Source organism: Balaenoptera acutorostrata, chromosome 4, assembly GCF_949987535.1.
Source record: "Balaenoptera acutorostrata chromosome 4, mBalAcu1.1, whole genome shotgun sequence".
Taxonomy (NCBI): domain Eukaryota; kingdom Metazoa; phylum Chordata; class Mammalia; order Artiodactyla; family Balaenopteridae; genus Balaenoptera; species Balaenoptera acutorostrata.
In genome coordinates, this window is record NC_080067.1 from 145,217,101 (window position 1) to 145,242,263 (window position 25,163).

At 43.9% G+C, this 25,163-nt stretch overlaps 1 protein-coding gene across 8 annotated transcripts in view; it reads right to left on the minus strand.

Annotated features, from left to right (window-relative positions):
• ERG (ETS transcription factor ERG) overlaps nucleotides 1-25,163 on the minus strand; it is a 277,144-nt gene that overhangs the window by 185,684 nt on the left and 66,297 nt on the right. For all 8 annotated transcript variants that reach the window (XM_007183771.2, XM_057545942.1, XM_057545945.1 and 5 more), the window contains one exon: nucleotides 14,160-14,262. The gene's annotated coding sequence lies outside the window, so the exon portion shown is untranslated. The remainder of the gene's footprint in view (nucleotides 1-14,159; nucleotides 14,263-25,163) is intronic.

Genomic DNA, 25,163 nt, shown 5'->3' on the forward strand with positions numbered 1-25,163 from the left:
TGGAAAGTAGGCAGTATCCCCCCTAAGTCTAAAGCAAGTCCTTTTGGGGGATAAGAGTTGCTAAAAAATGCACAAGGAATGAAGCACTGTCTTGAAATTGAATTGGGCAGCTCTTGAAGGTAACCCATGCTCTTGGCGCACAACGGAGAGGACAGAGGATGGCAGGCAACCTGGACAAAGGTCTCTCGGAGCTGGCTCCTCTGGGAGCGGGTTGGGTGGGTAGTTCCTTCCACTCCTCCAAGACGGCCTCCTCAGGGCAGCAGAGGTCACCCCAGGAAAAGACCACTCTGCTCCTAGGGTCATTCAGCCCAGAGAGGTCCATCCTGGAGGTTTCCTGACAACAGCAAGTCCCCCCACTGCAGGACCCCACATTCAGGAACTACCGCTTTTTCTGTAGGTTTTAGTGTCTCTCTAGGGTAACCCAACCCACACAGTCGCTCCCCCCTGCACCCACATGCTGCTGCTCGAGCCACAAGCTTGCCCCCCGCCCCCTCCAAGCCCAGCTGAGTTAAGGACTGCCTCTGATCCAGAGAACGCCGTGGAAGGGACGCTCTGGGGTCCTGAGCTCAGACCTTCACAGAACCAGAAGCTTTCCCTTCCTGCCTCTGGGAACCCGGTCCCTGTGCCCCAGGGCAGCACGCAGCAGAGGCCTGAAGTGGGTGTCCAGCTGACACCTGCACCATGTGCCAGGCCCACGAGGGAGTCATCCTGGACATTCCAGAACGGTGGTTTCTCAGATGACTGCAGCCCCTGCCGACACCAAGAAAGGAGAACTACTGTCCAGCTGAGTCCAGTCAACCCACAGGATTATGAGAAATAGCAAGTGGGCTCTTGTTTGAAGCTACTCATTTTGGGGCTAGTTGATTACACACATAGATAATCGAAATACCCTTCATGTGTTGTAGATACACAGAGAAGGTAGACTAAATAGCTTACATTTTCCTGTCACACTACGGTAGATTAAATGATGGTTTCAATTCTCTACTCCTCCCTGGGTCCATGCCTTTTGCCATGTGACTGTGGTTGCTCTCATTAAGTAGGGTCTGCTTCCCCAAGCCTTGTTTTTGGGCTGCCCATGGGACTTGCTTCATCCAACAGAACACAGCAGGACAGCCCAAATCTCAAGAGGCATCAAGTGTTTGCACTTGTAACCTTCCAGCTCCATGGGAACACACCCAGGCTGGTGTGCTGGGGATGAGAGGCATGTGGACAAAGCCCAGTCATCCAATCTCTCCAGCCAAGACCACTCTAGATCATCCATCTGAAAGATTACCAATCCCCAGGCTTGTGAGGGAAACTACAGAACCAAAACTGCCCAGCCACGGTCAACATGGCCGACCCACAGGCTCAGGAGCTGAACAAATGCTACTTGTTTTAAACCGCTGAGACTGGAAGTATATTGTTACACAGCATTTTTGTGACAGTCAATTACTAATATACACAATACGCTCTTAATAACCAGGTTACCAAGATGCCCCTTAAAACTTTCCCAGCTAGACAGATAAAAGGAGACTCCGACAGAAATTTCAAAGGAAATTCATCCCAACCCACAAACAAACCATTTCCATCCATCTAAAAGACACGATCTCAAACCCTTATCCCACCCTCAAAATGAGTTTGGAAACTGAAGAGTAACCAAGAAACTCCAACCAGAAGACTCTGGGATTCTCAGAGCCCTTCTCAGGCAACAGCTGAATTCTCACTTAACATGATGGGACCCTGTCAGCCTGCTGGAGATTCCAAATATAATGAAACGGAATCAACATTCTGGATATCCAAGACCACAGAAACATCACAGAAGTTACAAAGGCCACTCAATCTGTAACCAAGCAAGACATAAACCTAATAACAACTGTTTACGTCTCATGTCTTGTATGGGGAAGTTTTGGGCACTTTCAACGCATAAAGATGAAACCGTGGGGAAGGGGATATATAGATTCCAGATGCAGCACTGTCGCACCGCTCCAGAGATAGAGAAGGGGAAACAATTCACACAGACACCCAGAGGTCAGTCCTGAGAGCGGACGGCCAGTGGCAATGCCAGATGAGGGACGTGGGTAATACCTAGGGGAGCAAAAGAGCTGAGTGATACAGAGAATCAAGGAGATGCCATCAAGGAGACTTGAAGAACAAGAGGCATGTACGTTGGCAGAAAGGCAGGGAAGCAGGGAACAAAAATGCCTCCCAGCTCCTCCACCTTAGGGAGCCAGACTCTATGACCCTAACCCACCACCACCATCAGGATCATCATCAACTCAAGGGATCTACTCACCAGTCAGTGTGAATGGTGCTGCCATCCTCCAAACCAGATCAGCCAAGAAGCAAAGTCCCTAAAGCCCAGAAGGATGAAAGTTCTACCACCTTCCCCATGCCTCTTCCCACCACAAATACCCTTGACTGTTTCTGCAGTCATTTGGTGTCTGTTCTTTTTGCCATTTGAGGGGTTTTTATGGATTTTTTTAAGAGCACTTCTAATTTACTTTTATGTCTCTAATGAGCATTTCTCAAATATTTAGTCATTGATGAATGACGTGATGCTTTTATATCACTGTGGGAGCCTTCTATTTTCTATTTTACTTGCCCTTGAAGCCTTGCAAAACCTGAATCCATGTTATCTAAAAACCCTTTCTTTACTACCTATTTCTTGCAATAAATTCCTTTGGTAATGTATATGTTTATGACTTTGGATTTCACAATCCAATATTATTTTATTACTGGGTATCTTGAAAAATGAAACGCTCCCTTCTTCGTTCTTGTTTTGCAAATGCCAGTGGCTTACTATACAGAAACACATATTTGATTTGGGTTGCTTTAGCTATAATTGCATCAAGTGTGGACTGGCACACAGGGCCAAAGGGAAAATAAGCATTTTGTAATTAGGGAGGCAAAACTGTAAAAGAGTTAAGAGAAGACCTGAATATCTGCAGGGCTGGGGCAAGAACAGAAATGGGCGCTCCCTACCCCTCTTCTCTTCCCAAGCCAGTTCTGGCCTGTTTGCAAGGTCCCCACACAGTCATCGGGACACTCCAGCCCACACGGCCATGCTGGTCATCCTTCAGGCCTAGAGAAGCACACACAGGACCTGCCCAAGGAGACGGACTGCAGGAAAGAGGCCTGTGTAGGCCCGGAAGATGCTCAGGCCAGTTTGGGCAGGAGCTCTGGGTTCCCAGGCCCCTCAAGGGCAGTGTGGAATGGGAGATGGGCAAGAGAAGGCCCTAGAAGGCATGGGGGCAAGGGCTCTCTCTTAGTGCATCCAAGCAGAGGTGCAGAGTCAGATGGAAGATGGAAGCCAGATTCGGTTTCCCTCCTCAGAAACCTAGAAAAGGTCACTCTACTCTCTATGGTCTTTCGTTACACATCTGTAAAATGGGGATCATATTACCGTGGTAGAATAAAAAACACACTTGGCCTTTGTTGCCAGTTCCTGGCACAGAGCTCTTAAATTTCCTGAGTGCTAAGGGTGACAGGACTATGTTTTGCTCCAATGAAGTGACTCTTGGCAAACCCCTAGAAATCTTCAGGATGGTCTCAGAACCACCAAGCCTGGATGAGAGGCCTGGAACTTTCAGCCCCACCCCCTTCCTTTGGAGAGAGAGGAAGAGCTGGAGATTGATTCATTATTGATCTTGCCTATGTGATGAAATGTTCATAAAAACCCCTAAACGACAGGATTTGGAGAGTTTCCAAGTTGGTGAGCACATCTATGTGCTAAGAGGGTGGTCCCCCCCGACTCCTTGGAGACAGACGCTCCTGTGCTCGGGACCCTTCTGGACCTCGACCACAAACCTCCATCCGTCTGTTCATTTGTATCCTTATTATAATAACCTGTAACAGTAAGTACAGCATTGTCCTGAGTTCTGTGACTCCTTCTAGCAAATTACTGAATCCTGGAGGGGGGGGGATTGTGGGAACCCGCAACTCTGAAGCCAAGGTGGACAGAAGGGTGGGTAACCTGAGGACCTGATGCTTTCTGCTGGCCTCTGAAGTGGGCGGCAGTCTTGTGGAACCGAGCCTTTAGCCTGTGGTGTCTGGGGCTAACTCCAGGCAGTCTCAGAAATGAATCAAACTGTAGGATACTCAGTTGATACTGGAGAGTTGGAAGACTGGTGGATGGTATTGGAAAAGACACCACCTATTTGATGTCAGGAGGGAAAGTACCCTCAATTACCACCTCCAAATTGATGTTCAGAGGTTCACACAGGTGTGACGCAAGATTTGGCCAGCCTCTATTGCAACTGGTTAGTCCCTGAGTAGAACCACTGTTTGGCTACTCTTCCCTGCCTACTCATAAGGCCTTTGTGAGGATTAGACTGAATCACGCCTCCAAAACCTCTCAGAGTGCTATGTACAGAGTAAGCACTTAATAAGAGATAATCATTTTTGGGAAGAAAGCAAATATTCTGATATTGTATAAAATCTTGCACCTTTGAGAAAAACAATTCTCAAGAAATAAATTGCCAGTTTTTCATAAGGGCCCTTTGTCTTTAATGTTAAAACTGAATTTTTAATTTTAAGCTAACTAGTGATTAAGTGAAGACATTTTAGACAAAATGGCTCTGAGCAGACTCATCATAATGGATCCATTCACCGAATGAGCCGATCATGAGACACACTCGTTCTAGGTGAGTGGATATTAGGCATGTCAGTCCCTTAGCAGCAAAACCTACCCTAAGAACTGCACAGGGCTGACTCAGGGCTGACTCTGCTGTGGGCAGTGGTCTACTAAAGGGAGTGGGAGGAGGGGGAGGCCAGTGAGATGCCCACCTGGGGCCCACGATTTAAGGAGGTGCCCCACGCCCGCCCTCAGGCTCCTGCAGGTGCCCAGCCGGCACCTGAGAGGAAGCATCTCCTTAAACTTTGTGCCTCACTTGGCTTACCCTGGCCCCAGCCCTGGTGCCTGCACTCCCCAAGGTAAGCAAGAGAGACCAGTGGGACGTGGAAGAATGAGAAACCAAATGTACCTCTATATTTGTCTAAAAATAAGAAACTGAACTCCTTCAGTAGGAGATGGCTTATCTTTCCAAATGAATACAAATAACTACTGCAGTGGGTTGAACTGTTTCCAGCATGCAACCCTTCATGGGTTGGAGCCCAAACTCCCAGTAGCTCAGAATGTGACCTTATTAGGAGACAGGGTCTTTCTAGAGGTAATGAAGCTAAAATGGGGTTATTAGGGTGGGCCCTAACCCAATATGACTAGTGCCCTTATTTTTTTTAAAAAATGGAATTTTGAAACAGAGACCTGTGTAAAGGGAAGACAATGTGAAAACACAGGGAGAATACAACCATCTACAAGCCAAGGAGAGGGGCCTGGGAAGACTGTCCCTCACAGCCCTCGGAAGGAACCAACTCTGCCCTCACCTTGATCTCAAGACTTGCAGCCTCCAGAGCTGGGAGAGAAGAAATTTCTGTTGCCTAAGCTCCCCCAGTCTGTGGTACTTTGTTACAGCAGCCCTGCAAACTAACACATCTTTATCTTCAATATTTTAACTGATGAAGAATACAGGCCCTGATGGGGGGCATGGCCTCAAGAACCACATCCAATTGAATTGCACTGTTTCTTACTGGACACGAACTCTGCGCAAGGCCCGTCCCAGACACCATGGACTGTTGTGGCATCTACTCATCACTCCTGGCTTAATGTCAGCAGAGGAGAGACTCTTTTAAGTTCTACGGCCTAAGTGAGTGCTATACAGGTCCCACCATAATCTCTTCCAACCCCTGGAACGCTTTCTGGAGGGAAGCCTGACAGTCCTGAAGAGCTAAGGGGCATGTTTTGTAGATAAAGTGCTGAAATCCTCCACCTTTATTTATTTATTTATTTGCATAGCTAATGAATGCGTAGACTCAATCCCTGCCTGTGCCTCTCAAAATGAGGTTTCAATTGAATTCAGGCAAAATAACTATAAAATAACTATGAACAAAACCTAGTAACAGGACAGAAAAATATAGTTATCATAAAAGCACAGGGCTGTGGACATTGTTCATGGTCCTATGGCTCTTCTGGAAGGAGCAGAAGAAAGCGGAAGGCAGTGTAGAAAGGAAGAGTTGTGACGACTGCAGTACCTAGAAAGCAGTGATTTTAAAAACTCTACAGGAGAGACGTTCAAGATGGCGGAGGAGTGAGACGTGGAGATCGCCTTCCTCCCCACAAGTACATCAGAAATACATCTACATGTGGAACAATCTCTACAGAACACCTACTGAATGCTGGCAGAAGACCTCAGACCTCCCAAAAGGCAAGAAACTCCCCAAGTACCTGGGGAGGGCAAAGAAAAAAGAAAAAGCAGAGACAAAAAAATAAGGATGGGACCTGCACCAGTGGGAGGGAGCCGTGAAGGAGGAAAGGTTTCCACACACCAGGAGCCCCTTCGAGGGCGGAAACTGCAGGTGGCGGAGGGGGGAGCTTCGGAGCCACGGAGGAGAGCGCAGCCACAGGGGTGTGGAGGGCAAAGCGGAGAGATTCCCGCACAGAGGATCGGCGCCAAACAACACTCACCAGCCCGAGAGGCTTGTCTGCTCACCCGCCGGGGCGGGCGGGGCTGGGAGCTGAGGCTCGGGCTTCGGAGGTCGGATCCCAGGGAGAGGACTGGGGTTGGTGACGTGAAAACAGCCTGAAGGGGCTAGTGCGCCACGGCGAGCCGGGAGGGAGTCCAGGAGAAAGTCTGGATCCGCCTAAGAGGCAAGAGACCACTGTTTCCTGGTGCGCAAGGAGAGGGGATTCAGAGCGCCGCCTAAATGAACTCCAGAGAAGGGCGCGAGCCACGGCTATCAGCGTGGACCCCAGAGACGGGCATGAAACACTGAGGCTGCTGCAGCAGCCACCATGAAGCCTGTGTGTGAGCACAGGTCACTCTCCACACCGCCCCTCCCGGTAGCCTGTGCAGTCCGCCACTGCCAGGGTCCCATGATCCAGGAACAACATCCCCGGGAGAACACAGGGCTCGCCTCAGGCTGGTGCAACGTCACGCTGGCTTCAGCCGCCGCAGGCTCGCCCCGCCTCCTCCGTACCGCTCCCTCCCCCCGCCTGAGTGAGCCAGAGCCCCCGAAGCAGCTGCTCCTTGAACCCCATCCTGTCTGGGCGGGGAACAGACGCCCTCAGGCGACCTACACGCAGAGGCGGGGCCAAATCCAAAGCTGAACCCCGGGAGCTGTGCAAACAAAGAAGAGAAAGGGAAATCTCTCCCAGCAGCCTCAGGAGCAGCGGATTAAATCTCCACCATCAACTTGATGTACCCTGCATCTGTGGAATACCTGAATAGACAACGAATCAACGTATATTGATATATGTACATTTTTTTCCTTTTTCTCTTTTTGTGAGTGTGTATGTGTATGCTTCTTTGTATGATTTTGTCTGTATAGCTTTGCTTCTGTCATTTGTCACAGGGTTCTGTCTGTCCGTTTTTTGGGTTTTTTTTTTAGTATAGTTTTTAGCGCTTGTTATCACTCGTGGATATGTTTTTTGGTTTGGTTGCTCTCTTCTTTCTTTCTTTCTTTTTATTACTTTTTAATTTTTTTATTTTTAATAATTATTTTTTATTTTAATAACTTTTTTTCTTTTCTTTCTCTCTCTCTCTCTCTCCCTCTTTCTTTCTTTCTTTTTCCCTTTTCTTCTGACCCGTGTGGCTGATGGGGTCTTGGTGCTCCGGCTTAGTGTCAGGCCTGAGCCTCTGAGGTGGGAGAGCCAAGTTCAGGACATTGGTCCACCTGAGACCTCCTGGCTCCACGTAATAGCAAACGGCAAAAGCTCACCCAGAGATCTCCATCTCAAAGTTAAGACCCAGCTCCACTCAACGACCAGCAAGCTATAGTGCTGGACACCCTATGCCAAACAACTACCAAGACAGGAAGACAACCCCACCCATTAGCAGAGAGGCTGCCTAAAATCATAATAAGGTCACAGACACTCTAAAACACACCATCGGACATGGTCCTGCCCACCAGAAAGACAATATCCAGCCTCATCCACCAGAACACAGGCACTAGTCCCCTCCACCAGGAGCCCTACACAACACACTGAACCAACTATAGCCACTGGGGGCAGACACCAAAAACAACGGGAACTACGAACCTGCAGCCTGAGAAAAGGAGACCCCAAACACAGTAAGTTAAGCAAAATGAGAAGACAGAGAAACACACAGCAGATGAGAAGCAAGGTAAAAACCCACCAGACCAAACAAATGAACAGGAAATAGGCAGTCTACCTGAAAAAGAATTCAAAGTAATGATAGTAAAGATGAAACAAAATCTTGGAAATAGAATGCAGAATATACAAGAAACGTTTAACAAGGACCCAGAAGAACTAAAGAGCAAACAAACAATGATGAACACCAAAATAAATGAAATTAAAAATTCTCTAGAAGGAATCAATAGCATAACAACTTAGGCAGAAGAACAGATAAGTGACCTGGAAGATAAAATAATGGAAATAAGTACTGCAGAGCAGAATAAAGAAAAAAGAACGAAAAGAACTGACGACAGTCTCAGAGACCTCTGGGACAACATTAAACACACCAACATTCGAACTATAGGGGTCCCAGAAGAAGAAGAGAAAAAGAAAGGGACTGAAAAAATATTTGAAGAGATTATAGTTGAAAACTTCCCTAATATGGGAAAGGAAATAGTTAATCAAGTCCTGGAAGCACAGAGAGTCCCATACAGGATAAATCCAAGGAGAAACATGCCAAGACACATATTAATCAAACTATCAAAAATTAAATACAAAGAACAAATATTAAAAGCAGCAAGGGAAAAGCAACAAATAACATACAAGGAAAACCCCATAAGGTTAACAGCTGATCTTTCAGCAGAAACTCTGCAAGCCAGAAGGGAGTGTCAGGACATATTTAACATGATGAAAGGGAAGAAACTACAACCAAGATTACTCTACCCCGCAAGGATCTCATTCAGATTCAACGGAGAAATTAAAACCTTTACAGACAAGCAAAAGCTAACAGAATTCAGCACCACCAAACCAGCTCTACAACAAATGCTAAAGGAACTTCTCTAAGTGGGAAACACATGAGAAGAAAAGGACCTACAAAAACAAACCCAAAACAATTAAGAAAATGCTAATAGGAACATACATATCCATAATTACCTTAAATGTAAATGGATTAAATGCTCCAACCAAAAGACATAGACTGGCTGAATGGATACAGAAACAAGACCTGTATACATGCTGTCTATAAGAGACCCACTTCAGACCTAGGGACACATACAGACTGAAAGTGAGGGGAGGGAAAAAGATATTCCATGCAAATGGAAATCAAAAGAAAGCTGGTGTAGCAATTTTCATATAAGAAAAAATGGACTTTAAAATAAAGACTATTACAAGAGACAAAGAAGGACACTATATAATAATCAAGGGATCAATCCAATAAGAAGATATAACAATTGTAAATATTTATGCACCCAATATAGGAGTACCTCAATACATAAGGCAAATGCTAACAGCCATAAAAGGGGAAATCAACAATAACACAATCATGGTAGGGGACTTTAACACCCCACTTTCACCAATGGACAGATCATCCAAAATGAAAATAAATAAGGAAACACAAGCTTTAAATGATACATTAAATAAGATGGACTTAATTGATATTTATAGGACATTCCATCCAAAAACAACAGAATACACTTTCTTCTCTAGTGCTCATGGAACATTCTCCAGGATAGATCATATCTTGGGTCACAACTCAAGCCTTGGTAAATTTAAGAAAACTGAAATCATATCAAGTATCTCTTCTGACAACAATGCTATGAGACTAGATATCAATTACAGGAAAAAATCTGTAAAAAATACAAACACAGGGAGGCTAAACAATACACTAATTAATAACCAAGAGATCACTGCAGAAATCAAAGAGGAAATCAAAAAATACCTAGAAACAAATGACAATGAAAACACGATGACCCAAAACCTATGGGATGCAGCAAAAGCAGTTCTAAGAGGGAAGTATATAACAATACAATCCTACCTCAAGAAACAAGAAACATCTCAAATAAACAACCTAACCTTACACTTAAAGCAATTAGACAAAGTAGAACAAAAAAACCCAAAGTTAGCAGAAGGAAAGAAATCATAAAGATCAGATCAGAAATAAATGAAAAAGAAATGAAGGAAACGATAGCAAAGATCAATAACACTAAAAGCTGGTTCTTTAAGAAGATAAACAAAATTGATAAACGATTACCCAGAATCATCAAGAAAAAAAGGGAGAAGAGTCAACTCAATAGAATTAGAAATGAAAAAGGAGAAGTAACAACTGACACTGCAGAAATACAAAGGATCATGAGAGATTACTACAAGCAACCATATGACAATAAAATGGACAACCTAGAAGAAATGGACAAATTCTTAGAAAAGCAGAACCTTCCGAGACTGAACCAGGAAAAAAATAGAAAATATAAACAGACCGATCACAAGCACTGAAATTGAGACTGTGATTAAAAATCTTCCAACAAACAAAAGCCCAGGACCAGATGGCTTCACAGGTGAATTCTATCAAACATTTAGAGAAGAGCTAACACCTATCCTTCTCAAACTCTTCCAAAATACAGCAGAGGAAGGAACACTCCCCAACTCATTCTATGAGACCACCATCACCCTGATACCAAAACCAGACAAAGATGTCACAAAGAAAGAAAACTACAGGCCAATATCACTGACGAACATAGATGCAAAAATCCTCAACAAAAAACTAAAAAAAAGATTCCAACAGCACATTAAAAGGACCATACACCATGGTCAAGTGGGGTTTATCCCAGGAATGCAAGGATTCTTCAATATACGCAAACCAAGCAATGTGATACACCATATTAACAAATTGAAGGACAAAAACCATATGATCATCTCAATACATGCAGAAAAAGCTTTCGACAAAATTCAACACCCATTTATGATAAAAACCCTCCAGAAAGTAGGCATAGCAGGAACTTACCTCAACATAATAAAGGCCATATATGACAAACCCACAGCCAACATCTTTCTCAATGGTGAAAAATTGAAACCATTTCCACTAAGATCAGGAACAAAACAAGGTTGCCCACTCTCACCACTATTATTCAACATAGTTTTGGAAGTGTTAGCCACAGCAATCACAGAAGACAAAGAAATAAAAGGAATCCAAATCGGAAAAGAAGAAGTAAAAACGTCACTGTTTGCAGGTGACATGATACTATACATAGAGAATCCTAAAAAACTACCAGAAAACTACTAGAACTAATCAATGAATTTGGTAGAGTAGCAGGATACAAAATTAGGGCACAGAAATCTCTTGCATTCCTATACACGAAGGATGAAAAATCTGAAAGAGAAATTAAGGAAACACTCCCATTTACCAATGCAACAAAAAGAATAAAATACCTAGGAATAAACCTACCTAAGGAGACAAAAGACCTGTACTCAGAAAACTGTAAGACACTGATGAAAGAAATTAAAGATGATACAAACAGATGGAGAGATATACCATGTTCTTGGATTGGAAGAATCAACATTGTGAAAATGACTATACTACCCAAAGCAATCTACAGATTCAATGCAATACCTATCAAAGCACCAGTGGCATTTTTCACAGAACTAGAACAAAAAATTTCACAATTTGTATGGAAACACAAAAGACCCCGAATAGCAAAAGCAACCTTGAGAAACACAGAGCTGGAGGAATCACACTCCCTGACTTCAGACTATACTATAAAGCTACTGTAATCAAGACTGTATGGTACTGGCACAAAAATAGAACTATATATCAATGGAACAGGATAGAAAGCCCAGAGATAAACCCACGCACATATGGTCACTTTACCTTTGATAAAGGAGGCAAGAATATACAATGGAGAAAAGACAGCCTCTGCTATAAGTGGTGCTGGGAAAACTGGACAGCTATATGTAAAAGAATGAAATTAGAATACTCCCTAACACCATACACAAAAATAAACTCAACATGGATTAAAGACCTAAATGTAAGGCCAGACACTATAAAACTCTTAGAGGAAAACATAGGCAGAACACTCTATGACATAAATCACAGCAAGATCCTTTTTGACCCACCTCCTAGAGAAATGGAAATAAAAACAAAAATTAACAAATGGGACCTAATGAAACTTAAAAACTTTTGCACAGCAAAGGAAACTATAAGCAAGATGAAAAGACAACCCTCAGAATGGGAGAATATATTTGCAAAGGAAGCAACTGACAAAGGATTAATCTCAAAAATATACAAGCAGCTCATGCAACTCAATATCAAAAAACAAAACAACCCAATCCAAAAATGGGCAGAAGACCTAAACATTTCTCCAAAGAAGATATACAGATTGCCAACAAACACATGAAAGGATGATCAACATCACTAATCATTAGAGAAATGCAAATCAAAAGTACAATGAGGTATCACCTCAATGATACCAGTCAGAATGGCCATCATTAAAAAATCTACAAATAATAAATGCTGGAGAGGGTGTGGAGAAAAGGGAACCCTCTTGCACTGTTGGTGGGAATGTAAATTGATACAGCCACTATGGAGAACAGTATGGAGGTTCCTTAAAAAACTAAAAACAGAACTACTATATGACCCAGCAATCCCACTACTGGGCATATACCCTGAGAAAACCATAATTCAAAAAGATTCATGTACCACAATGTTCTTTGCACCTCTATTTACAATAGCCAGGACATGGAAGCAACCTAAGTGTCCAGTGACAGATGAATGGATAAAGAAGATGTGGCACATATGTACAATGGAATATTACTCAGCCATAAAAAGAAGTGAAATTGAGTTATTGGTAGTGAGGTGGATGGACCTAGAGACTGTCATACAGAGTGAAGTAAGTCAGAAAGAGAAAAGCAAGTACTGTATGCTAACACATATATATGGAATCTAAAAAAAAAAAAAATGGTTATGAAGAACCTAGGGGCGGGACAAGAATAAAGACGCAGGCATAGAGAATGGCCTTGAGGACACGGGGAGGGGGAAGGGTAAGCTGCGATGAAGTGAGAGAGTGGCATGGACTTATATACACTACCAAATGTAAAATAAATAGCTAGTGGGAAGCAGCCGCATAGCACAGGGAGATCAGCTCAGTGCTTTGTGATCACCTAGAGGAGTGGGATAGGGAGGGTGGGAGGGAGACGCAAGAGGGAGGAGATATGGGGATATATGTATAGCTGATTCACTTTGTTATAAAGCAGAAACTAACACACCATTGTAAAGCAATTATACTCCAATAAAGATGTTTAAAAATAAAAAATTTTTAAAAATAAACTAAAATTCTCCCACCTAAAAATAAAATAAAATAAAATGATGCATGAAGAGCTTACTAAACACTAAATATAGCTAACTATACATTCATTTAGCCATTGATGTATAGCCAAGGTTTCTTTCCTAAGTGTAGATCCACTAAGTCATTGCTATTCTATGCTGCATAAATCAAACATCATACATCATCTATAATATCCAGTTTTTGTTTATTTAAATAGTTGAGGGACTTCCCTGGTGGCGCAGTGGTTAAGAATCCGCCTGCCAATGCAGGGGACATGGGTTCGAGCCCTGGTCCGGGAAGATCCCACATGCCGCGGAGCAACTAAGCCCGTGCGCCACAACTACTGAGCCTGCGATCTAGAGCCCACGAGCTACAACTACTGAAGCCCGCACACGCAGAGCCCGTGCTCGGCAACAAGAGAAGCCACCGCAATGAGAAGCCAGAGCACTGCAACAAAGAGCAGCCCTTGCTCACTACAAATAAAGCCCACGCACAGCAACAAAGACCCAATGCAGCTGAAAATAAACAAATAAAATAAATTTATAAAAAATAAATAAATAAATAAATAAATAAATAGTTGAGAGTCTTAAGACACCTGTGAAATAAGATTCCCCCCACTGATTTTTGCAGGGGTTTCTTCTCTTAAAAAAACAACAACAACAACTCTACAGTGTTGAAGGCAGGAACAGGTAGTACTGGGCGAGGGGCATCTTATTTGTGCGGGAGAATCAATGGAACCAACATAAGTCCTCTAAGTACACCAAAGGACCCAAGAAAAGGTCTTTGGAGGTTTGGGACCACAAATATCAAAATATTGAAGATATAAAATATTTACATTCACATTTTTCTAAAAATTCTTGACTAGGAAAGGTAGGGTTTTCTGGGTTTTGTTGTTTTACCTTTAATTGCCCTTGGCTCCCCCATCTTTTCTCTCTGTGAGTCATTTGTCTTGCTTTTGGTCAACACGGCTTTTTCCTGGGTCTTCAAAGATCTTGGAACAACCTGAAAGAGAATTTCAATATATTAAGCCCCAGTTTTTTCCCAAATATTAAAACCAAGGATCAACTATACATTTAGTGACAAATCCTATTTCTGAAACGTTACTTTAAAATATCCTAAAAGGGGAATGAACTTAAAAGCCTTACTTTAAAAAAAAAAAAGGTGAGGGGGGAGATGGGGCACCATTTCTCCCAGGGAAGTTCAGCATTACGAAGCAAAAATCAGGGATGAAATGAGGGCCAAGTCTGAACGGATATACTGAAGCCCACGTATACTTTTGCAAAGAAAATATTTTGAAAATGTTTTCCTTTCCTCACAGCCCACAGCTTTAGTAATAATGGTTTCCCCAGATCATTACTTTAGCACTTTTGTCTGCTCAAAACAAAGAGTAATGGGGTTTATTCAACATCCTGAGAACTGTAATTAGACAACTGTTTTAGTCCCAGGAAAGAAACAGTCTTTTTAATTTGTAGATACCACAAGGATCCATATTTTTTTAAGAGATTAGAGAACTACCATATTAAAAAAATAAAAATAAAAATAAAATATTTTCCTCAGAATATGCCTGTCGGTACAGCTCTAAAATCCAATCTGTTTTTTTTTTCTTTGTAGATACAGGAATTTCTGTGCTTATGCAAGTTTCCAAATCAAATATCCAATCCCAAAATATTTAGTACATTTAACAAAATCCTCACAACATGACAAATTGCAAACGGCAGCTTTTTCAGTCAAAAATATTTCCAAGTTAGAAAATGCCTTAAGTATTGCATCAAAATCAATATTTGCAATGGACAATATTATTTATAAATGGTTCCACAGACCAATTCAGCCTCCCACTCCACCCAAGAGGCCCCCAGCCAACTCCACCAGAAGGCTGCGGGCCTGTGCATCGAGGTATTTAAACCAAATTGCCCAACTGGTGGGGCAAAGGGTTTGGTAGGATATGGAAAATCCAAATTCTTGGGGGAAAATTAGGATACAAAAACCATATATATAGTCTGATTCCAATATCATAAACAGAAAACAGATGGATGAAAAACAAGAGGGGAAAAAGGGTACAAATGAACTTAGTTACAAAACAGAAGTAGAGTCACAGATGTAGAAAAGAAACTTATGGTTTGTTTTCTACAGGGGATAAGGGGAGGGATAAACTGGGAGATGGAGGTTGACATACACACACTACTATATATAAAATAGGTAACTGGGCTTCCCTGGTGGCGCAGTGGTTGAGAGTCTGCCTGCCAATGCAGGGGACACGGGTTCGAGCCCTGGTCTGGGAGGATCCCACATGCCACGGAGCAACTGGGCCCGTGAGCCACAACTGCTGAGCCTGCGCATCTGGAGCCTGTGCCCCGCAACGGGAGGGGCCGCAATAGTGAGAGGCCCGCGCACCGCGATGAAGAGTGGTCCCCGCTTGCCACAGCTGGAGAAAGCCCTCGCACAGAAACGAAGACCCAACACAGCCAAAAATAAATAAATTTAAAAAATAAAAATAAAATAAATAAATTACAAATAAACTTAACTCATAAGATTTCAGTTCTATCAGACCTTAATGAAAATTAAAAAAAAAAAAAAACAGGTAACTAATAAGGACTTACTGTATAGCACAGGGAACTCTACTCAATGCTCTGTAATGGCCTATATGGGAAAATAATCTAAAAAAAAAAAAAAGAGTGGATATATGTATATGTATAACTGAGTCACTTTGCTGTACAGCAGAAACTAACAACATTGTAAATCAACTATACTCCAATAAAAATTAAAAAAAAAAAAACAAGAGGGGAGATAGAAAGAGGAGGAAGGAAGGCTCTAAGAAAGTTCAGGAAATCACTACTGGAAGTGGTCTTTGGGTTTCCAATGTGATTTCTGGGGAGTCTTATTTTCTTCTTTATAATCATGGGCATTTTCCAGATTTTCAGAACCAAGAATATTCATCTTGATAATCAGAGAAGAACTACATAATAATGCTTGTATAATCCTAAACACATTTGCAAAGTGTTTTCTTCACAGTGATGTGGGATAAGCACCCAGCCTCATGGAACCATGGGGCCTCCCGTGCTCAGAGACAGGCCGCTCAGCAGGAAAGGAGGGGATAGCAGTGAATTAGGTCATGCTTTGCATGGCCGCACAGATCTTGAGTTAATTAAGGTGTTTCCAAATTTCTTTTTCTCTAAATCCAAAAGCCAATATTGACTATGATTTGGTTAAATGCTTTCCACGGACAAGTGGTTAAAATAGTATTTAGTTTCCAATTGCTGCAAAGGGAACATGGGTTTTAAAAGCCTGGGCTAAAATTTCCTATACTGTGTCATCCTATAGTACATTTTCGTGCCCAAACCTCTTCTATGCCAAAAGAAACACTTGATTTATGATTGAATATTATTGGACCTGATTTAAAGACAAGAGCAAAGGCCAGAGAAGATTCTATTAAATATGTGCAATGGGTATTTTTAAATTAGCGTTATAATGTTATTAATATTTCATCTATCCAGAGGGCATTTATCTGACAACGTGAATTATCCGTAATGCAGCTGTAAAGCCCACAAAGGATCCAAAAAGATGTCACGAAGTCTAGGGAGACAGAAGCTTTGCCAGAGAAAGGCACGCTACCAGCCGCGTGAGGTAACAACCGGCCCAATCAAAGCAGAAAAGTCAGAAAATTATGCAAACCAGACTCAAGAAGTCAAAAAACACAGCCATTTGAGAACCTTGGTATGAGAGCAAACTGCTCACGCCAGCTGAACAGCCCTTGGTCCTGCAGAAAGCAGATGATGAAGAACATGGTGCCCAGCCCTGCCAAGGTCAAGTGCTCTGAACCCCGTCACCCCTGGATCCAATGAGCCCCCTGATCTACGCAGTAGGAGAACACACGTGATCGCGATCATTGGAAAACTCTCACTGGAAATGGTCAAAGTTAAACACACCTGAGCATCTCAAGGGCAAGTTTAATTTGCAAAGCAGTCGCGGTGCACAGAGAGACCAGGCTCAGAGCCAGATGGGTGCTGACCACCAGCAGCCAACAGACCGCTCTCCGCCTCAGTCTGCCCATCTGCAAGCCACGGGTTAGAGAGAAATGGTGCAAGTCCAACGAGACAGTGTTTGTGGCAGTGCCAAGCGAAGAGACACAAGGCATCGTATGTTCAGGGACATGCAGCGTCCTCGTTCCATAAACACGCGGACGAGAAGCCACTCCCTACGCACAGATTTTCCTGGCCACCTGTGTCAGCAACAGTGAATGTTTCATACGCTGAGGTCAGCTACTGGGAAGATGGAAAACTAGATGTCCTAGAGAGCTGCTGCCTTCTCGACAGAAAACACCCCGGACCCTGAGTGAACAACAGCCGTCTTTTGCGAAAAGGCTCCATTCCCACCAGCGACACCAGGCACAGTCACGGTGAGCTGTGGGCCCGCTCGTGTGTTTACCGCCCCCTCCCCACAGGTGGCAAAGGCAGCAGACACACCGGCTGCCCCCTTCTCCTGAGAAAGGAAACCCAACTTCGCCTGGGTATGTAGCCCAGCCCCCCGACATGCCCTGGCGAAGGGTGACCCTGCCCCAACTTCAGGGGCAAATCTTTTTTTTTTTTTTTTTTTTTTTTTAATTTTTATTTTTTTTTAAATTTATTTATTTATTTATTTTTGGCTGTGCTGGGTCTTTGGTTCGTGCGAGGGCTTTCTCCAGTTGCGGCAAGTGGGGGCCACTCTTCATCGCGGTGCGGGGACCGCTCTTCATCGCGGTGCGCGGGCCTTTCACTATCGCGGCCCCTCCCGTCGCGGGGCACAGGCTCCAGAAGCGCAGGCTCAGCAGCCGTGGCTCACGGGCCCAGCCGCTCCGCGGCATGTGGGATCCTCCCAGACCAGGGCTCGAACCCGTGTCTCCTGCATTAGCAGGCAGACTCTCAACCACTGCGCCACCAGGGAAGCCCCCAGGGGCAAATCTTGTCACTGGGCACCCATTCCTCTCACCACTGATTGGTTTAGGGATGAGCATGAGGTTGAATTTTGGCCAATTCAACCCTGGGGGACATAACAGGAGGACTCCTGGAGAAAGTCTCTTGGCTGACAAAGAAAGGTCATGTGATATTGTCCTGTCTTGGGGACAGCTGGAACTGTGACAGCCATCTCAGAACCATGAGAGGAGGGGGCCTGAGGACAAAAGCAATATGCTGCGATGTCAGGGGTAAAAAATGAAGGCAATCCCCTGGGATTCTGCTTAGGGTGGGGAAGAGCAGGATTAATCAACCCTGAAGACACGAAGCATCCTATACACGACAGTGTCTATGTTCAAAAGAGCCACCTTCCTCTCTTTTATTATCTGTGTCCAACTCAAACAGACATGCTGAATACACTTTTCTGTTCTAATTTTTTAAATAAAATGATCTGCTGGAAATTGGCCCAGCCCATAAATCTTCCTACTTATAACATTATATCTAAGACTTGAGAAACAAATAACTACTATCAAAATAAGTGATCTATCTCAGTCTATGTATGTATTGAGTGTCCAGGTACTAGAGGTGACACAGAATGGTGCCCTCAGTAAACAAAGGATTTGAGGGGAGATTACACTTCTGGTTCAATGACTGATTGGAGGCAGAATGTGGTGAGGGTCATAAGAGAAGTACAAAGGAGGTGGCAATTCCATCGAGCCTCATGGAATGGCAATGCCTCCTCATAGGAGTGAGTATACCATAGGCACTTAGTATTCAATAGATGGGAACAGGGAGGAGAGTATACAAGGTAGAGGAGACAGATGAGCAAAGGTATGAAAGTGAAAAAGTACGCAGGAGAGGCACACTGTAGAGTGTCTTTTACTCTCAGAACACAGTTCAGAAATGTTGAATGACTTGTCTCTATAATTAAGAAGTTATGTTGATACTTGTTTCTTTTCACAATCTAAGTTCAACCTACCCTTCAAATCCATTCATTCATTCAATTGTTCCTCTATCCATTCATCCATCACCCATTATCCATCATCCATCCATCCACCCATCCATGATCCATCAATCTACCCATCCATCATCCATCCACCAATCTATCCATCCATCATCATCCATCCATCCATCCACCAATCTATCCATCCATCATCATCCATCCATCCATCCACCAGTCTATCCATCCATCATCCACCCATCCATCCATCTATCCAACATTCACCAAGTCAGTTTCCTCCAAGTGCCATCACTGAGCTAAGCACTAACTAGGGGTGGGCTCTGCCATGAGTTCAGAGTCTAGTGGGAGAGACAAGGTTGTAAAGGAACAATCACAAATACCAACTCCTCCATTACCACGCTTGACCCTCAGCTGCAGAATAACTCGCACCAAGGGAGGTATGCAGGCAGAATCCAATCGAGCAGAGCAACTGAACTATCTGAGAGACTGAAGAAGGAAAACTGGACAACCAAGAACACAGGAGGAGCAGTCAGAGAATTAGGAAAAAGCTAGAAAGGACCCACGTCCTGGATGCCAAGGAAGGACATTCAGCAAGGCAGAAACAGTTCACAGCGTCGATCTCCAGAGAGCTGAATACGAATGAGAAATTCAATCAACCAACCACACAAGTTGATAAAAAGGTATTGGATTTGTCAAGTCAAAACCTCTGGGTGACCTCCAATAATGTTGCCAGTTTCCAAAGGTTTGCTAGTGGAAGGTTGGGAGGATATGGGAAGGTCAACATAGGCTATTCATGAAAGGCACTAAGCAACAAAGAGAGCAAAGGGGAGAGTAGTTTAAGAAAAAAAGAAACACGTGTTCACTCACCCAACATTTGTTGCATGCCTACTGTGTGTCAGAAATTGCCAGCAGCTAGGAATGCAAGAGTGCACAAGACTCAGTCCTGCCCTCAAGAAGTTTACAATCCAATTAGAAGAAGGTTTATCTTATTTGTCTAGTTGGTTTGTTAAGGATGAGAAAAGCAGGTACATTTATAGGTGGGATAAAGGGAAAGGTGTAGTAGCAGAGATAGATTCTAGAGACAGAGGATCAGGGACAGTCCAGTCTGGAAGAGACAGAGGAAAGGCCAGGCCATAATGTCAGCTCTGGCGGGTGGAAGGGACCCCAGTGTCTCAGAAGTGGTGTGTTACTAAATGTTTAGCAACCGGCTCTCCAGGGGAAATCCTCTGATTTGAAGCATTTGGCAATTCTTGTGGAGTAACTATCCCTATCATGGGCAATTTCAAGAAAGTAACAGAAGTCCCTGAGTACAGAGTTGAATAGAGATATGGGCCATCTTTCTAGTAAGTCCGAGGTACCAGCCCTGGCACACCTGTGCTCCAGAAGCCAAGCAGAGAAAAAAGGCCCCGAAATTATTGGGAAGTTAAGAGGTGATGGCGAGGAAATCTGTGAAGACCAACCAAAGCAGCTGCTCTGCCAGTAGCTGAGTCCCTGAGACATGTCACTTGTAGGCAGGGCAGAAACTAGGGAGCTGGCGTTCCAGAGCTAGAAAACACGGCAGTGCTCTGAAATCGCCATCCACATCAGCTCTTCGGCCTCCTGCACCTGCTCAGAACCCAAAACGTCGTATGCTGTTCCATCGTTATCATGCCTCAACTTGACATTGTTTGTGCGCACACGTGCGTACCTTTCCACTTGTAAGTCACTGTGCTGCCTTATCCGCTCTAACTCAGAACTCAGCGAGGCAATTCTGGGCAGCTTTTCAAATTCCCCAAAGGGGGTCCTTTGACTCTCCATCTTAGAGAAACGTGGTAAAAATATACCAGAGCAGTTCTGCCAGAAGAAAATGGCAAGAGTCTTCAGGAATCACGCCTGTGCCACGCATGGCCATGCCTGGATGCTGCTTGTCAGTTTTGTTTTGTTTTGTGGTTGTTTGGTTTCATTTCATTTTGTTCCCCAGGGTCAGCCTTTTTGCCATTCACAGCCTTAAATCAACCTCCATCCTTAATGCTTCTTCCCTTATTCTTTTTCCAAGGAGAGAGCAAAACGAACCTAGACATTAATGCACCTTACAAGCCTGTGATGTCCTTGGAGGAAGGGACACTGGGTCTTTCTCTCCTTCTCGGCCTCATCATGCGCACGTGAAAGCATTCAAGCTTTCACGGCGGGATGGCCGCCGCCTTCCACCACGACACGACACGACGCGCAACCACCAAACGGCTCCGCAGCCCCTCGGTCTGGGGTCCACGGTCTGCCTCGAGGTCCCCAGTAAAAATGAGACATTTGAAAGAAAACAGGCTGCGTCTGAAAGGCGGGTGACATCCAGAAAAGGGAAAACAACTATAAATACTACTTCTCTCCCGTTTTACACTGAGCCTTCTGTTAAAGGAAACACATTTACCAGAGTTGTGTTTTTTATTTTTCCCCTAAGCTCAACTGGAAAAACATAAATATTTAGTCATTTCATAACGGCAGACAACTGACAAGCAGGCCACAGATTAAAGGGACATGATGTATTTCTAAGAAAGTTCATCAAACAAAATATATCTTTGAGAACAGAATCCCAAAGTCTGTTTTAGAAGCAAATTTGGCCTTCAAAATGAATTTTGTCTTGATGTAATCACAAGGGCACACCTTAGAGACAGCAACTGCCTCAATAGCCATCTATGCAAACAATGAGGTCTGTTTCATATTTTTAAATTAACACTGGGCAGAAAAAAGTAAAACATTGTTAATGCATAACTGCTTTAGAGGATGCATATAAAATAACTAATTGCTAGTTAAATTAATCAATATTGTATTACCATCTCAATATTATAAATGCAAAATTCCTGAGCAGCAAGTTCTATAACAGAGCAAAAATGAAAATAACTTAAATTAATAGAGATATCCTACGTAAGGGACCCAGAGACTATCACAGAGCATCTCTTTCAGATGAAATTCTTCTTTCAGCATCCCTCTAATGTGTTTATTTTGAATACAGTATGGAGAGGCAGGTCAGGAGAGTTAGAAGCTTTTCCTAAGGAAAATCAACTGGCCTAAAGGCAGAAAGAAAAAAATACTGAGGCTCTCCAATAATGTAGATAATTCTCTACATTATCTGCCATTAAAAAACAAACCAACGGCCAAATACTTACAGAATATTAACTGGGAAAGGTTTCCTTGTGCTCTTTAAGAGTGAGGAATTTCAAAGAACCTTGAACTCATCCTGAAAGTAGTTCTGTGTCCACTGGGTTGGCTGAAACACTTTGGCCTCCCTGGTGATGGGATTTTCACCACCAGGAGCACTGAAACCAGCTTTTCCATTTCTGCTGATTTTGATTAGTTTAAGAGAACTGCATCAAAATTACCTCATTTGTACTGGACACAATCTGGAAATAAAGATTTTTCACTCTTCTTATATATTTAAATAGAAATCACGAGCCTCACCACAAACGCCCTTCGCTGATACAGTGTAAGTCCCCTACATACGAATGAGTTCCATTCTGAGAGTGCGTTCGTAAGTCCAATTTGTTTGTAAGTCCAACAAAGTTAGCCTAGGGACCCAATTAACACAGTCAGCTATATAGTACTGTACTGTAATAGGTTTATAATACTTATCACACAAATAATACATCAAAAAACAAAAAATAAAGAAAACATTTTTAATCTTACAGTACAGTACCTTGAAAAGTACAGTAGTATAGTACAACAGCTGGCATCCAGGGGCTGGCATCACGTGAACAGGCAAGAAGAGTTACTGACTGGAGGAGGGAGAGGAGGTGGGAGATGGTAGAGCTGAAGGGTCGTCAGCCATAGGAGACGGAGGGCAAGCTGCAATTTCACTCACGCCTGATGTTGACGGCACAGGTTCTGGTTCCTTGCTGGATTCAATTCTATCTACCCTCTTGAAAAAACAATCCAGTGATGTTTGGGTAGTAGCTCTTTTTTCTCATCATAGATGGCACGGTAGCACTGGACTGCATTCTGAACGGCCGCTGCAACCTCTGTGTACTGTTCTACATTCGGGTCCTGTGCCTCAAAAACTAACAGTACCTCCTCAAATAAAGAAAATCTCCTTGCCATTTCCTGCATTGTGAATCTCTCCGGTTCTTCGATTATTCTTCTCCTCTTGTCTCCCTTCGCTCTTTCTCTAGGACAAAGAGAATTCAGGAAATTCCCAGGCAGCTACCATATCTGCACTCGCTGCCTCGCCAGTTTTATGTTGTGAAGGCTGGCTCTAGCCTTGCACCGACGAAACCGGCCGTGGCTGGCATTAACAGATGTGTCCTCTGATTCTTCGCCGTGTTTCTTCTTCAAGTCTTCACAAAGGCTTTTAGCTTCCTCTTGAATCAGCGTTAAGCTGAGCGGGACTCGATGCTGATTCTCATCCCGCGTCCACACACTGAGAAGTTTCTCCATCTCCTCCATCACTTTTCCACTCTTCTTCGATATTATTGTCAACACCTTCTCCATCACTTTTCCACGCTTCTTCGATATCATTGTCGACATCATCAGCACGGCAGACTTCACATGTTTCATGATCTTGTCCTTGGTCTTTAAAATCGCACCGATGGTTGAACGTTTCATGTTATAAGAACAAGCGACATCTACCATCTTTTCGCCTCACTCCACTCTCTCAATTATTTTCATTTTTGTTTCCATCATTATCGCTTGGCGCTTCCTAGCAGTACCAGCTACATCACTACTGCTCTTACGCTTGCTTCCGGACATCCTGGGCTTGCAATAAAGATACTGTACTACGGTACTCTATACAGTACTGTCCAATAAAGTACACAAAAGCACAACCACTTGTAAAGGATGCACACACATGACAATGTATGCCAGACACGTGAACTAACTTATGTGATCGGACGGGTGAACGCACGTTCATATCTTTGAAAGTTTGCAACTTGGAGGTGCATATGTAGGGAACTTACTGTACTCAGGAGGCAAGGTTTATAATGTGCCTCTGGCTGTACAGCTATGCACTCCATCCATACAGAATCTTCCATGAAATACATCATTAGCAAGTCCTTCTATAAGTATTAACTGATGACATCATGCAAAGAGCTGTGTCCAGGGGTGAGGCAGGATGAAAAAGTTCCAAGGTGTGTCTCTCATGCCTTGCAGGAGAGTTAGCATGTGGCCTAATGTTTTATGATACAGAATAAGGGGCAACATAGCAGCTTCGATAAGATGCACTGAGACAGCTCAGGGAAAAGGAAGAGGGAGCTTCAGCTTTGGGTGGTAGGATTTAAATCAGATGATGAGAAATAGGAAGAATGTTATACAGACATGAGAGAGGAGGGCAGCCCAGGCAGAAGGAATAAGCGCCGCAGGCCGTCAAGTGCAATCGGGCTGCAGAACACGAGCCCACAAAGGGGGCACTAGGCAGCCACCTCTGCATGTGAGTAAAAGTCTCTGTGAAACAGCATAACAACATCCAAATCATCTTTGCCATCACCTGAGGTGGTCAAGGAGGGCTTTTCAAAGCAGCACAAAGGCCTCGGACAGAGGGTGTGGAGAGAAGCTGGGCCAGTCCCTCAGGCAGATGTTCCAGAAAAGCAGGAAAGTGGGAGAGCCCAAGGTAGGGGATGGTGGGCACCGTGGCTGGACCAGGAAGACTTGTGTGGATCGCAGAGGGCCAGACAGAGCCACCGAGAGAGCCTCAAAGTACAGGCTAGGAAGTGTGGCCCTTGCTCTGAAAACAGCAGCTGGGGATTTTTGAGCATCTGTAGAATGGAGTTTCCCAAAGAGGCTTTTGGGAAGATTCCCAAGGCAGCTGACTGCAGGGAGGGAAATGCTACCATGGTCCAGCCAGGAGTGAAGGCGGTCCAGCCAAGGAGCAAGGAGGCAGGATGGAGGGGAGGGGAGATGCCAAGACCTGGGGGCCCATCGGACACCGAAGAGGAGGGGGAGAGAGAAGGAGAAAGGACGGAAAATGGGAAAGTGAGGTCTTGATGAAGATGGGGCATTCTGTTCCAGTCCCAAGGATGAAAAATTTCATCCTCAGGCCCCAACCCATGAAGCTGGGC